Raw genomic sequence first — 9,745 nt, forward strand, 5'->3', positions numbered from 1 at the left:
ACATCACATCTCCTGCCACCAATGCTGACTGTGATGGTGGACTTTCTGTGTCAAATTGGCTAGGCTGCAGTACCCAGAGAGTTGTTCAAGCATTATTCTAGATGTTTCTGTGAAGATATCTTTTAAAGATGAGATTAACATTTACATCAGACTTTCAGAGTAAAGCAGATGGCCCTCTCTAGTGAGGGTGGGAGTCATCCAATTAGTTGAAGGCCTTGAGAGAAAAAGGACTGTTCTCCCTTGAGGAAGAGGGAATTCTGCCCATTGACTGCCTTTGAACATGAATGATAGCATTTCTCCCCTGAGTCTCCAGCCTGCTGGTCTGCCCCATAGATTCGACTTGTCAGCCTCCCCAATTTCATGAGCCAATTCCTTAAAATCGCTCCCTGCCTTTCTCTCTCTCTCTCTCTGTCTCTGTATCTCTATTTCTATTTCTATCTGTCTATATCCTATTGGCCTAGTTTCAGAGGGAGGGGAATTAGATTTCCAAACAGAGGAGCATAAAAAAAAAATGTTCAGCCAGCTCCAATCCATCATAATTCTCATCTGAAATTCCCACTCTTTGGGTAATTAGCTGGGATTTGAAAGAGCCTAATGAGGAATCCACCTTTCAGAGGTGGCTTCAAATATCTTGATCTGAAATCTCCAATGAGGGGTTTTTATTTGTATAAGGGATGTGTAGAAATAATAATTTTCACCGGATGAGTGATTGGTTAAAAATATTTGCTTGCCAGAAAGACTTTGCAGGCATCACCACCTTTGAGTCAAGGAGGTTTAAGACTCCGGCCAGGATAATATGACAGCACAAACTGAAGGTTAGAAGGTCACTTAGCTCTGTGTCCTCCAGTTCTCAGAGGCACCTGTTGTTTGATCCAACTAGAAGGGAATTGATTACAAATGAATGAAATTCTCTTGAAGTTTTCTTATTGGAGAGCCCAAGTATAGAAAACAAGATGTCTCTGAGTTTACAGAACAGGTTGCATGATTATTTTGAGCCCACATGCTCTAAGAAATGATTACACAAACAGAAAATTTGGTCTAAGACTTGTTTTTGTTCTAACATGCTACATAGCAGTGAGCTGTGGGGGAGGAGCCACTTAGCTCCCCGCTGCCTTTAAAGTTTGGCTTGACCAATGTTGCCTCCTTGTTCCAAATCTGATAATGTTGAGCAGCCCTATGGGCTTAGGTCAGTTGGCAACGGAGCTTCTCTCTCTCACATAGACCTTGGGATTCACATGACTTTGATTTGCATATTTAGTTGCAGGCTAAAGAACTGGAACTGGTAAATTGGAAGGTTGGCCAGGCTGGCCTGCAGCAGGCTGTACTTCATCTGATTACCAGAAGGAGCAAGTGGCACAAGCAACCACCATGCTTGGCAAGAGTAGGTGGCTCCTGCTGTCCTTGCTTAGTGCAGTGGCCCTGCCCAGGACAAAGGTGGCCCAAGGGATGTCAGCTGGGCCCATCTCACCAATCATATTCATTACTCCTCCTTCCAAGGGGAGGAGCAGGTAAGAGATGAAGGGGGTCACTCTACTGCTGTTCCCTTCCAGGCAATAGGGAAGAAGCCTCCCCTTGGAAATAAGAGAATAGAGGAAGGGATACCCAAGCAAAGGTATTTAAGACTCTTGCTGATACCTAGATACAGCTGCAGAGACAATGATGGAATCCTGCAGGGGCAAGGTGGACGTGAACCACTGACATTGAAGCTATTATTGTGATACTGTCCTCACACTGGTGATGGCTGAGGAGAGTGCTATTTTATCCACGTGCATTAGTTGTTTCCTGATGGAGACATGAGGCTCAGGTCTGACATTTCCAATGAACTGCCCTTTCTTCAGCCACTTTGCACCAGTACAGTTCTCTGACCATGGTGGGATATAAATAAGCATTTGTTGAGTTAATGAGCCCAGCAATAAGAGGCCAGGGCAGGCAATGGGTCTGGTATGAACATTAGGAAGGTACTTGGGATGTAATTTTACAAACTTCAATGATGTGCAGAGAAGCAACCTCCTTTTAAATGAAAGCTGACTTGTGGACTTCTAGGGTTGATTTACCATTTTAATTTAAATTTTTCTTGTATGTTAAAGTATTTATTTTGAATTTCAGAAACGACAGTATTTTTGATTTTTAATTAAGAAAAGACATTTTAGAATTTCTAGATAGGACTTTGAAAATAAACATAACACAATATACACAAAAATAAATGACATGGCATTAAATTTTACATTGTTTTGCAGTTTCAAATTTCATATGAATGTTCTAAAACAAATTTTAAAATTCTTTTCAATGTTTTACTTCCCTCGGTGTTCATTATTACCTATTTAGAAAGTCATAAAAGGCCTAAAAATAAGTTTTTACTCATATTGAAAACCTGATTTTTTTTTCCTTAAGATGGGGCTCTCTCACTATGTTGCCCAGGCTGGTCTCAAACTCCTGGGCTCAGGGGATTCCCCACCTCAGCCCCTTGAGTAGCTAGGAAAATAGGTCTGCATCACCGCACCCAGCTGAAAGCCTGTATTTTTTTTTTTTTTATTTATTGAGACAGAGTCTGGCTCTGTTACCAGGCTGGAGTGCAGTGGTGTGATCTCAGCTCACTGCAGCCTCCACCTCCTTGGTTCAAGCGATTCTCCTGCCTCAGCCTCCCGAGTAGCTAGGACTACAGGCCCCTGCCACCTTGCCCAGCTAATTTTTATATTTTTAGTAGAGACGGGGTTTCACCATGTCGACCAGGATGGTCTCGCTGTCTTGACCTCGTGATCTGCCTGCCTCAGCCTCCCAAAGTGCTAGGATTATAGGAGCAAGCCTCTGCGCCCGGCCGAAAGCCTATATTTTTATCCTTTGATGGACAAGAACGGAGGGATATCTCCCACTCTCTAAGCTGGTCTAGTTCTAGTCCTAGGCCTGTAAATGTAGACCACAATCCTGGGTTCCATCAGTGTTATTCTGCATTCTTAGCATAATTGTCATGAACATATTTAAAATTTTTTAGGTCAGTGAGCAGGTGTATGTTGTCCCCATAGTCAGTAAGAGGAGAAAGGGAAGCCAGTTCCTGTCTATCTCGATTCCATCTGAAGATATCCATTTGGCTTTGGGATTTGACTGAATGTTGGAATGTTGGCTGAAGTGACACCAAAATATTGACTGTAATTGCAAGGGTAAAATGTACTCCTCTATTTTATTAATAGCTACTAATGTAATTATATATATATATTTTTTGAGACAGGGCCTTGCTCTGTCACCCAGGCTAGAGTGCAGTAGCATGATCTCAGCTCACTGCAATCTCTGCCTCTTAGGTTCAAGCAATTCTCATGCCTCAGCCTTCTGAGTAGCTGGATTACAGGCGTGTGCCACCATGCCCAGCTAGTTTTTGTATTTTTAGTAGAGACGGGGTTTCACCATGTTGGCCAGGCTGGTCTCAAACTGCTGGCTTCAAGTGATCTGCCTGCCTTGGCCTCCTCAAGTGCCAGGATTACAGGAGTGAGCTACTGTGCTCAGCCAATTTTATAATTTTTTTAAACAAAAAAAAAATTATTAAACAATAGCATCCAACCATATAAACTTAGAGAGAGATATATATATACACACACATATATATATATACACACACATATATATATATATTTATATTCATAAAAATAATGATTAGTTTTCTGGATGAAGAACTGAGGCCCAGAAGTTAACTAGATTAGTGGCTCAAGCTAGGCTGCATTTTAGAATCAAGGCCACTGATGCCCAAGTCATAGTGACCAGTAGCATCAGAATCTCTTGGGGTGGGATCCTTTTATTATTATTTTGTAAAGGTCCCTAAGTTAAACTTGAAAAGTGAATTAGGTCCTATTAGGTCAGAGATTAATACAAGTTGTACTACTGATTATCTTACCCTAGCAAGTACAGGTTAGTTTTTGTGATTTTCTTATGTATGCTGTTTCTAATAAAAAAAAGAGGTTGATCTCTTGCTCAATGCAACTAAAAGGTGAGCTATAAAATGACACAGGTGATCACAACTCTATCCAAAGAATAGTGATGCACCATACTTAATCTCAGCGCTAGTTCTTATCCTCAGGTGCTTGTCATTCATTCTTGGGACTTCAAAATAAATACAGATATAGATATCCAGGAACTACTTTAGACTAGATAAATCAAAATCAGTCACTAGGAGAGACATCTGAGCATATGAACTTTTAAAAAGGTTCATGATTTTGATGCCTCACCCTGGATGGAGCTCTGTCATAGTATGCCACATGGTATGTCCTTAGCTGTATTCAGTAAAATTACAGGGAAGCAGATTCCAGTTTAAGAGAAAACAATGAAAATAATTTAGGGCTACCCAGTAATAATGGATTTTTTTTTTTTTTTTGAGATGGAGTCTTGCTTTGTTGCCAGGCTGGAGTGCAGTGGCACGATCTCGGCTCACTGCAACCTGCTTTCCCGGGTTCAAGCAATTCTCCTGCCTCAGCCTCCCTAGTAGCTGGGACAACAGGCATGCGCCACCATGCCCAGCTAATTTTTGTATTTTTAGTAGAGATGGGGTTTCATCATGTTGGCCAGGATGGTCTCGATCTCTTGACCTCATGGTCCACCCGCCTCTGCCTCCAAAAGTGCTGGGATTGTAGGTGTGAGCCACGGCGCCTGGCCTGGAATGGTTTTAAAGCAGTGAGCTCTCTGTGGTGGGAAGAATAAAAGCAAAGGTTGAATTACCACTCACTGGGAATGCTATCAAGGGGTTTCCAAATTCAGTAAGTACTTGGATCACATGATATTTGAGTTTCCTCACAATTCTTAAGTTGCTATAGCCAAAACTTCCAATAGATCACATTTAATGGATGTAGACATTGTCATGAAAACTCATGATTTTACCACAAATTATCACAGTTATTTTGTCTGTAAAATGGATTAGAATTTAGTAGTATTGGTGGAACATTTCCTCTGACATCAGTCTTATTGCGGGGAATACGTTTCCCCTCCTCTTCATGCTTGGATGGAGGGAAGGGAACTTCTCCTTGCTCCTCCAAAGCGAGAAGTGTAGGAAAAAGCTCTCTGAACCCTCATTCATTCCTTCCCAACAAAGAACTGTCTCATCCCATGGGTGATACAAGAAGGAACTGAGCATGTGTGGTCCAGCCCTTGGTGGACCTTGAAAGCTAACTGGTCTCAGAATGCAAAGATGAGCTCTGCCCCAACAAGGCAGAGGCCCGCAGTTCTCTCCAATCAGGGAGAAATATTACAGTGTCTGACTGGAGAAAAATTCAGCCTTCTCTATTTCAGCTTATTCACTGATAAAGTGGGTATTTTTCTCTTCCTCTGACTCCTGTTTCTTATTTCTCAATTTGTTCCAAAGTGAAGAGGGGAATAAGAGAGTTACCCGTTGGTGTCCTTAAACCCCTCACCTATCACAATACAGCAATAAACTGTAACTGTCCATCTCTATGACACTTGTGTTCTGAAATGGCATTGCATTATCTTTTTCAAGTCAGTGAACTCTCACATTCTAAAGTACAAAAAGAAGAAAACATTATATAAAGTCCCTCTTTCTTTACTGGCATAAAAAATTTGGGATTTCTAACTGCTGAATTGTCTATCCCTAGGAAATAATAACATTTTTCAAGTTTCCAGTTTATTGGGAATAATCTTAGTCATGATCTGCAGAAGTTGGTCCTGGACAATTTGAAGATAGGTCTTCTTTATCTTCATAGGCTGTTCCACACCAAATACTATACAGAAGTTCTTCTCTTAAATAACTAGTCAATATTTGTAATTTTTCCAGTACACTTAAATCTTCACTCTTATATTCATCTTCATCCTGTTCTTTTTCTTCTTCATCTTCAGTCTCCTTTTCAAGCCTCAACCAGTACCATGCTTCCCTGGGAACCTGAATATTTTTCTGGGTGTCCAATTGTTGACAGACTCGCTGGCTTCTTCTGTGATCTCCTTCTAGCTTCATTTCATCTTGCTTATTTTTAAGTCGCATTCGAAACTGGTCTGCAGCTTTTTCTTCAGCTTGGTTATTCATGTGAATCTTTTTTCCGTAGCTTTCTAATTTTTCCTCTGCTTTCCGTTTTAATGATGCCTTATGACCAAATGCCACTTTTCCCTGTTTTGATATTGAGAGGAATGGGTTCAACAATACCACTCCTACCCTTGCCAAGTGCCTGACCACTTTTATAGCCCATCTTTTGGAGCAAGGCAAACCCTTTGTTTCACAGCCTAGTGCATTCTTCAACCCATTGTTACGTCTTTTTTGTTCTTCTTCTTTTAAACTCTTCTGCCTGTGTTTCAAGTTAGCTTCCTGTTGCTTTTCTTCTTTTCCACGGGCTTCCCGGATTTGCCTTAGCATTGGCAAGCCTGGTCTGATATCTTCTTGGACATTAATGAAGGAATCAGATGTTAGTCCTCTTCTTCTGCCATGTTCAACTTCATATGGCTATAGCATCTGACAGCTCTCTACTCACCCTGGTTCAGCTCCAGGGAGTGCGTGCTGCACAAGCGTGCACCGACCGGCGATGGACTTCAGGGCCTCGGCTCCCTACCATTTTTAATCGTTTCTTAAATTCTCAGAATTGGAGAACTAGGTGTGGTGGATGTTTTCTGTTTGCTCCTCTAACCTACACTATGTTCCCTCCTTCCACTCTGCTCTATGTCCTGGGAGGCTGACCTGTCTGAACCTTATCAGTGGGCTCCCTTGTCTTTTGGCACCTGATTGGGTTCAGCTCATGGGGAACCCAGACTGTGAAGTCAGGGCATTAATGTATCACTTTACCCCTTACCTGCAGGTCTCAGCTTCTAATAGGATGTCTTCTCTATAGGATCTGTGCCCCTATCTCCATCTCTGCACCCCCCTTCTCCTCCTTCCCTCTCTGTCTCTCCCTCGACCCCCAACATGCTTCACCCTTATTTTGCTCCTTTAGGACTTTGGTAATTATCTTTCCTTATACCCTCCCTACACTTTTATAACTAGTATCTATTTTAAATTCTCCTTAAATTATTCAACCTGAGTATGTTATCTCTTTCCTGCCTGGACCCCAACACATACTTTAGGTCAGTGGTTTTAAACTGGGGACAATTTTACCCTCCGGGAAACATTTGGTAGTATCTAGAGACACTATTTTGTTTTGTTGGTTTTAAATTTTATTTTAAGTTCAGGGGTACATGGGCAGGTAAACTACATGTTGCATGGGTTTGGTATACAGATCATTTTGTCACTGAGGTAATAAGAATATTATCCTATAGGTCGTTTTTTGGTCCTCTCCCGTCTTCTACCTTCCACCCTCAAGTAGTCCCTGGTGTCTGCTGTTCCCTTCTTTGTGTCCATGTGTACTCAATGTTTAGCTCCCACTTATGAGTGAGAACATGTGGCATTTCGTTTTCTATTCCTGTTAGTTCACTCAGTATAATGACTTCCAGCTCCACCTATGTTGCTGCAAAGGGCATAATCTTGCTCTTTTTTATGACTGCATGGTGTTCCATGGTGTATATGTACCACATTTTCTTTATCTAGTCTACTATTGATGGGCACCCAAGTTGATTCCATATCTTTGCTATTGTGAACAGTGCTGCAATGATCATATGAGTACAATTGTCTTTATGGTAAAATGATTTATATTCCTTTCAGTATATAACCAATAATGGGATTGCTGGATCGAATGGTAATTCTGCTTTGAGTTCTTTGAGAAATCACCAAACTGCTTTCCACAGTGGTCGAACTAATTTACATTCCCACCAGTAGTGTATAAGCATTCCTTTTTTTCCAAAACCTTGCCGGCGTCTATTATTTTTTGACTTTTTAATACTAACCATTCTGACTGGTACGAGCTAGTATCTCACTGTGGTTTTGATTTGCGTTTCTCTAATGATTGTGATATTGAACATTTTTTCACGTGCTTGTTGGCCACATGTATGTCATCTTTTGCGAAGTGTCTGTTCATGTAGAGACCCTGTTGATGGTCACAACTAGAGGTGGTTTGGGGATGTTTGCTACTGGCATCTAGTGAGTAGAGGGCAGGGGTGCTACTAAATCCTGCAATGCACAGAACAGTCCCCTACATCAGACAGTTATCCAGCCCAGATGTCAGTAGTGTTGAGGTTGAGAAACCGCACTTTAGATCTTCACTCACATCTGCTATCACAGCACAACCGTAAAATCAACACACGTTTACAAACTGCATGTAAATAAGAACCACTGAAATTCAAAGTTACAATGTTAACTGAAAGTTAAGGATGGAGTTATTTTGCTGAAATTAAATTGCTGCTCACAATACAAGGGTGGCCCTGACTGCTTTGGTGCTAGTTGTTTTTCAGTTTGTTGTATCTAAACTCCATAAGCTGGAGGATAACTCACTTCTCTTAGTATGTCTCTCTACAAAAGCTACCAGAAAATTACAAAATGGTTGTTCCTAGGGCATGCAGCAGGTTTTGTTGCTTTTACTTTGCACCAATATAATTTTTTTTGTTTGTTTTTTGTGACGAGGTCTCGCTCTGTCACCCAGGCTGGAGTGCAGTGGCACAATCTTGGCTCACTGCAAGCTCTGCCTCCCGGGTTCATGCCATTCTCCTGCCTCAGCCTCCTGAGTAGCTGGGACTACAGGCACCCACCACCACGCCCAGCTAATTTTGTTTTTGTATTTTTAGTAGAGACGGGGTTTCACTGAGTTAGCCAGGATAGTCTTGATCTCCTGACCTCGTGATCCACCCGCCTCAGCCTCCCAAAGTGCTGGGATTACAGGCATGAGCCACCATGCCGAGCCACCAATATAATTTTTAATCTAAAGTCTACCATTATTATTCTTCTCATTAACCCTCATTGATTGAAGCTATGTTCATTGGTGCCAATATGTTCATAAATGCAATTGCAAAGGAGGGAAGGCCCTATGGCCCTATGGTAATACTTAGTCCTTCAGATATTTTTTAAGCTATCATAGAAATTAAGGCAGGATATTTAAATAAAATGTAGAGGACTCATAGAACTTTTAGAATCTATCCTTGGAGTCCTGTGAGAGAAACACTGTTCTGGTGTTTGATGGAAAATAGGAGTAGCCCTAGTTTCTCCCCATGGTTGGTGATGGAAATGCAGAAAGCTTCCACTGTGGACAGAAGGTTTTGATAATGGACAACTACAGCTTTTTTCTTGGCTGTAATTTTTTTAGATGCTTCAAAGATAAAGAAAGGTCTTTCTAATAAAATCTTTATCCCCAAGTGGTACACAGAAGGGGGTTCTTACGTATTCCAATCAACATGTTTTCCTTTCTCAGCTGTGGCTCTCTAGATGAACTTCCCTTGTAATAAGAAGGAAGATAACAACATGAGGTTTTTCTCTGCATGAGAAAGATTTGTTTAGTTTCCTCCTTTTTCCCCTGGCTGGGGAGGTGTATAAGCTTCTAAAGGCTGAGGAGTTTTCTCTGTACAGACCTGCGTTGCCAAGGGCTGTATTCCAAATTCCATGAGGACAATACAAACCTTATTCCTGTATCTAATAACACATTCAACTGACCATATCTAACACAAAATCTTGTGTTTCTTTTTATTTTGTTCACGTGTTAGCACCTTCTGCAAATCTAAAACAATTATGAAATCATTTAAAAACAATAAGGCTTAAATGCAAATACTTAAATGTTATTAAACTGTTAGCATCTTGCTGAATTATTTCCTTATGGTTAATTACTTCATTTCTTTATAGCCAGCCATGATGGATTGCCAGTTAGGGTTGTTTCCTACTTTGTAAGAAAATATAGTTACATGCTTTGAAACTGCT

At 41.1% G+C, this 9,745-nt stretch overlaps 1 pseudogene; it reads right to left on the reverse strand.

Moving 5' to 3' along the window:
- Positions 1-5,512: 5,512 nt before the first annotated feature.
- LOC100608205 (G patch domain-containing protein 11-like) lies at positions 5,513-6,500 on the reverse strand (annotated as a pseudogene).
- Between the last annotated feature and the right edge of the window lie 3,245 nt (positions 6,501-9,745).

This window comes from Pan troglodytes, chromosome 2 (assembly GCF_028858775.2).
Source record: "Pan troglodytes isolate AG18354 chromosome 2, NHGRI_mPanTro3-v2.0_pri, whole genome shotgun sequence".
NCBI lineage: Eukaryota > Metazoa > Chordata > Mammalia > Primates > Hominidae > Pan > Pan troglodytes.